The 6,475-nt window shown below is 37.3% G+C and overlaps 1 protein-coding gene across 2 annotated transcripts in view; it reads right to left on the bottom strand.

Moving 5' to 3' along the window:
* ARSJ (arylsulfatase family member J) overlaps positions 4,131–6,475 on the bottom strand; it is a 42,763-nt gene continuing 40,418 nt past the window's right edge. Inside the window, exons 3-4 of one of the 2 annotated variants that reach the window (XR_002438931.1) lie at positions 6,379–6,452; positions 4,131–4,264 (exon numbers count right to left, since the gene is read on the bottom strand). The gene's annotated coding sequence lies outside the window, so the exon portion shown is untranslated. Of the gene's footprint in view, positions 4,265–5,111; positions 6,453–6,475 lie in introns of both variants that reach the window. The other variant, XR_002438930.1, reaches the window with a different exon arrangement.

The raw sequence follows: 6,475 nt of genomic DNA, 5'->3' as shown, positions 1-6,475 counted from the left end.
CATGGTAGCACTAGAAACATGCTTCCATACCTTGGAAAGGTTTCTTTCTCAGGAGACAGTGTGGAAGAGAGTTGTTGCCTCTCTGGGGATAAAAGCAATTGCTGGTGACATTACATCAACAGTGTTTCTTTCTTACATCTACCTAATCAAATAAATAGCCATTTTGGTTTATGCTGTTGCACCAGCATTGGTAATTCATGAAATACCCATTAAAGCCAGTAAATATCTCACCTAGATCTGTAAACAGCAGTATCTACAAAGTGTCAAACCAGCCCTATTTTTCATTATTAAAGCTGTCAATGTTTTCTGTCATTACGGATACCCTTGCAGTACAACTGTACTTTTGTTTCTACTTTCAGAAAGTACCAAGTGAAAAAATAATAAAAATAATGGATTTGGGGGAAATGATATCATGAGGTAATTACAGACTAAATTATGGAATTACAGAATAAATTATGGAATTAGAAGGTAGTTCTACAAATATATTTGATATTATCCTGGGGAAAATATAACTCATCTTCTATTCAACTGAAGATCTTAGGACACAAATTACTAAGTAGCCCTGAGTATTCCTCTACCCCTCACTCCTCCCACCTGAACTGTGGACACAGGTAGCAGTGTATTTCAGAATGTAATCTTCACTCCCTCAATCCTTTGGAATGACAAGGAGAGCATTCATTAGCTCTCTTAATCTCCAAATTCAGTATGTAGCAGCTACACAAAGCAATCAGGAGACTACCAGTAGTACCTGCATTCTGATTTAACTACCGCTGCTACAAAACTCAAGCAGAGCTCATCTGATGAAGTGTTTGAGCAATGCTGATCTTATGGTTTAAACATTAGGCTCCAATTCAGGACATCTGGGCTTTTGCCAGCCTTTGCCAATGACCTTCTCTGTCACCTTGGAACAACCTTTGTCTCATTTTCTGTAGGTAAAACAGGGACAGAAATAATACCCTGCACTGTGAACTGCAAGGGCAGATTTAGTAAATGTACAGCAAGTGCTCAAAACCAAGAGTACACACAGTGAAGGAAAACAGTGGAAGAAAAAAATAGCATATCACAGTAAGTGTTTGAGCGAGACAAAACAAGTTTCATCACTCAGCAATGATAAACCACCAGTCATACTCGGAACCAAGGAAATCAGAATGAAGATTTGTCCACAGTGATGGAAAGCAGCTATCTTATGGCACTGAATACTCACATCATCTTCAAAGTGTCCAGTTTCGACAGTGCAGCTGTTTGAACACTTGTCATGCATGCTACCTTGAAGCCTATCTGAGTAAATTTAATATATATGATTTAAATAAGTGTGAGTTAAACAGTGACTATTCCCATGAATCATGAAAAGAGAAAAAGTGAGTTTTGAAAAATTTACTCCTTTGAGGAGGATCTCTATATCTTCCCTGAATTATAGGCATGGCTGCTGTTAGGCTATTTGGGGATATAAGATATAATTAGTTCATTTGATATCCTCTCTATTTATACAGTTTCACCTTCCATTTTGCACAGAGGGATTTTGGAAAATGGCTACAGAAGTTGAAACAAAGAATAGAATTGCTGTGAGAAAATTTCAAAGTCCTTTTTTCAGGGAAGTTTCAAACAAATTTTTGATATAAATATATATATACATTTCCCAGTGTAAGAATAAAAAACACAAGGGGTAAGAGACACACTGAACAACAGAAGCATACAAGGAGCTCTGCAGCCCTTTCCCTGCCCAGGCTCCCCAGCTGGGAAGTGCCATCCTGAGACCAAAGCAGCAGGGGATGCTCTAGGCTCAGCGCTGCTAGCAGGGCAGGGTTTGAACATTACTGCTCCCATCCACCACGGGAGATTCAGGCTCTCTACACTCTTCGGTGCAGAATTGTTTTCCTATTTGAACCAAGCAATCAATGGGTTACTATAACCCTGATGGTGCAAACACAGCATACACCAAATTGCACTGGCAAAAGGCTTCTTGGAAGGCCTTCAATGTAGCAATTAGAAATAATCATGAAAAGGAAAAACTTTCATGGGAAGCAGTACTGGGTCCAGCCCACGCAAAATGACTGCAGACATGACATGCAGGTGACACAAAGGCTGGTGGAATTATATGCAGCAAGGGGGTCAGGGCAACCACAAAGTGATGAAAGTTACTTGATAAGTTTAGCAAACTTCATAAATTCAACAGAATGTGTTTTTTACTGAAGCCCCTAAACTGATGGACAGAATGAATGTAACAAGGAATGAAGGTGTACTAGGATGAATGGTTAGGGTGGTGAAAACCCTTAATTCAAGAGTCACAGAGGACATGCACTTCATCTGAGGCAGAGGTGTACTCCTTGCTTCTGAGGAGGTGATATATCTTCCTTCACATGGCTTGAATGAAACTAATACTGGAATGCTGTATTCACTTCTAACATTCATATTTTTGTACCAAAGAACTGGAGAAGGTGTGCAAAAAAGCCTCAGCTTCTATTCAAGAACTGGAGAAAGTGCCATACAATGCTTACACTACAAGGACTCCATCTGTTTGGCTTTTGAAAAAAAGTTAAAGATTGTATACGGATGTGTAATCAAAACAGGAAAACGCCAGGTGTCAAAGGACTATTTAGTCTTAGGAATAAAGACATCAAAAGGCAGCACACTGTAGCCAGATAAAAAAAAATCAAATTAGAAAGGAGTTATACATATTTTTAACTCAGATATTAAATGTTACAAGAAATTTACAATGGGAATTAATTGATCTTTCATATTTTTCTGCTTTAAATCAGAACTGGATGCTTTTTTTTTGAAGTTTACCCTAGTAACTTTTATCTTCCAATTAAACAGAATTTACTAGGTTTAAGTAATTAAATGGGAATTAAAGTACAGAAAACGGCAAGCGACCAAGCTTGCATCTTTAGCAAGACACTGCATTTAAGAAGTCTACTGTATAAGCCTGTGTACTTCTTGGGAGCAACCATGACAAATTTGAGAAAGACATGATTTTAGCTGGACTTTAAGGACTGCCTTCTACTACAAGTCCTCATGCTGGCCTTCGCAGGCATGGATAAGAAGGAAACAGATGTCAGTGATATCTCAATCTGTTGAATCTGCAATAGAGAAAATCTTCCACTGATTTTAATATAACCATGAGTTTGTGAAAGTGTGGAAGAAAGTGGTAGGAAAGAAAGTACAGAAACCAGAAAATGTACTGTTTCATTTAAACTTGCTTGTTATCTGGAGGATAACTATTGGAGCTTGGCATACTCACATGCTAAAAAGCGTAATGACTTCCATGTTAGTGACTTGCTAGCTTGACCTGTGAGAGGCTGAGGAGAGTGGTGGGAGTGGAAGCAGCATGACATGTTTCTCCTTCACAGAAACCCAGAGGAAGTTTGATGTAAACCAGGCACTTTTTGTTCCTGCACTGCTGTTCAACACAGGAGGGTGCCAAGCACATTTTCACATCTGATGTCGAAAGCAAAATTAATCATTTAGCCTTTTTCCTTTCAAAGAGAACTCAAAAAATCTAGTGGCAGTATGAATCTCAAAGAAATTGAGTTTAAAGAGAGCAGCTGCAAGTTCGTGAGGTGCTGAAGGCTGGGGCTGTGTGCTCCTTCCATGGCCCTGCAAGCCCTTCTTTATGGAGATTAACTTTTATTTCATTCCCGTGCCTATGATGGATACTCTTCTCTGCTGCCAGAACAGAGTGGAAAGGATTTCAATGTAATTTTCAAATCCTCAGTAGCTACACACACAGTAATATGAGATCAACTATTCTAGTATACTAGAAATTGGTCTGAATAAAAGATTGCTTAGTGATTACTTCAGAGCGTAGGAGATTTGGCAAAGATAAACAGCACTGTTCGAAAAGCTCCAACATTTTCCTTATCAAAATTAATTCTATTCTCTCCATCCAAAGTGATAAAATGTAATGAAATTTGCTAATGAAAACCCAAATAAATCTGGAACCAATCAATATAAAAAAAGGTATGCTGTCAGAAAAAGATTTAAGAGGGTTGCCCAAAGGAGAGAGATTACTAGTTACACCCTCAGCCTTGAAGTTTTGCCAGTATTCTGAGCTTTGAAAGTAGATTTTCTTAGGAAAAAAAAAAAACAGCAGGTGATGACAGGTGAAGTATTTCTTGAAGTATTTCTGTAATGATATTTTGTTTATCCACCCAAAATGTTCATTTTAAGCAACTTGCAAATTTTTCATTCCGTGTACAACACCAGTCACAGCTTAGTACTCTTTTCTTTTCTCACAGGGCCATGCTTTCCCTCCTTCTCTGGCCACCTTAAAAAACAAAAACATATATTTGTTGTCTAAAACAAATAAATTAGTCTACTGCATTGGATTTCAGCAAATATTGGATTCTGATACTAGTTATGGCCTTTTTCAAGCTGCATGTTAGATACTTTTAATGGGGAACCATTCCTGCTTTTAGGGTCATTTCACTATCTCTTGCATGTAGTTCTGTGCTAGATAATTTTAAGTAGCAGGAGCAAAGTTTCATTTAAAAGAATAATAATCATGGCCGTGTCAAGTAATTCTCAAAAGTGATCTTTTTAGACAAATCTAAGGAATGACAACAAACATCACGGCCTACAGCAATTTTAGGTGATTACATACTTGACTTTTACTGAGACTGATGTTTATGAGGAATTTTAAAAACATATTTTTTATTCTGTGTTGATATGACACTTCAGGACTCTATTCTCTACTCATTATGGAAATTCACAAGAACATTCATTAATCAGTTCTTTTACTTTGGTTGCAAGCTAAACTTTTATAATGTTGTCCTGATTATAACTCACACAAATGGAATTTATGAAATAGCTTATAACTGTATCATGGAATATACCTTTGTTGCAATACCCATTTAAATCCAAATACTTAATAAGAAATTCTTTCATGCTTTAAACTATAATATCTACTATTATTAACTCATTTGGCAGACATGAAAACAAGCATAACTTAGGGAAAGGAGATATATTTCTCTTTTCACACTGGCCTGCCTTTTACATAACCTCTTTGCTTCATCAAGACCTTAAAATACCTTCCACAGAAATGAAATGAAATACTTGATTTAGTACTTTGCTCTACAGGAATAGAACGCAGAAGTGAAGCTTGCATTACTTACCTGCTAAGTTAAATCTTATGCTCTTTTTTTTGTTCGAATGTGTATTCTCTGCCTTTTCTTGGAAACCAGAAAACAAGCAATTGAGAGCTAAAAAAGCAAAGCTATTGTTGTCCTAAGAATACAGTTCAATAAGGTGGTAGTCAACAGGTGAATTTCTGTGTATTTCTCTGAGCTAATGCTATATTTTGGAAAAGTGGACTTCACACCGATAGTACAGTTTATGATACACGAAACATGAAGTAAACTATATTTTATTTACTTTGTGGGTGAATATTCACGATTTAAAGCAAGATGACCAAGGGAGCCTGTAGTCAGCCTGTGAATGTTATATACTAAAAAAGATGAACCATTTTTTTCAGAACTCAGATATAATGCACAACAGTAGTCAGCAGAGATATAGTTCTTTGCTCACAGATCTCAATATCTGAAAAAAAAACCCAAAACCTACAGAGCATACTATACATTATTATTATTTTTCCTTATTCAGAGAATGACCAACTCTCAGTGACATTAGTGGTGGAAGTTGGTAGATCCAGCATCCCCATTTACACTCAAGAATGCCACTGGAAGGAATTCAGTATCTCATTATAGTTCAAGAATTCAGACATACCCATGTCTTTGGTCTAATTGCATTCTGGAAGCTACTCTTTGCCATCAACCAAATCTGATGCTACTTCAATTAAAATAAAATGTAATAGTGCATCAGTTCCTAGTTCCAAATGCAGCTGCCCAGTGTCTGACATCATATGTTCTAACTTTCACTGCTGTCTCACTTTGTGATGCAAAAAGCTAATGTTATTTGTATGAGTAAAAGGCAACTTTGAAACTGTGGATGGCTGTGTAAAAGCATTGAGAGCACACTGCTGAATATGCAGAGCAGTGAAAGAAAAAGAAAGAAGTTAATTCTTTGCAGCAAGAGCACAAAAACCTAAGTTTCAATGTTGTCTAGACAATACCTCAGATAACCCATTATGTACAATCCTGTATAGATGGAAGCATGAGTGGTCTTTCATCAGCTTGAAATCCAATCAGCATTCATTACTTCCAAGGAGAGAGACAGAAAGTTGCTGGGTTTAATGGCCTAATTCACTTTCCATACCAGCCACATGTCCCAGCAGATACAGAAACCTACTGGATGGCTTCAGACACTAATGACTCCATTAGTTACGATAACTCATCTTCCTTTCCTGAGCTTCACAACCTCATGGACCGTCCCTCACCTCCTACAAGATCCATACAAAAAGACTGCCATTTTAGATTTACTTACCGTTCATGGTACTTCCTTCCACTAGTCTTTACTTGTAGCCAGGATAGTCTCTTTCTCTCCAACTTTATGTGAAACTAAGTAACAACAACAGTAACAA

The sequence above is a fragment of the Numida meleagris genome, chromosome 4 (assembly GCF_002078875.1).
Source record: "Numida meleagris isolate 19003 breed g44 Domestic line chromosome 4, NumMel1.0, whole genome shotgun sequence".
NCBI classification, from domain to species: domain Eukaryota; kingdom Metazoa; phylum Chordata; class Aves; order Galliformes; family Numididae; genus Numida; species Numida meleagris.
Note: the sequence above shows the minus strand (reverse complement) of the source record. Positions and strands in the feature narration are given on the sequence as shown.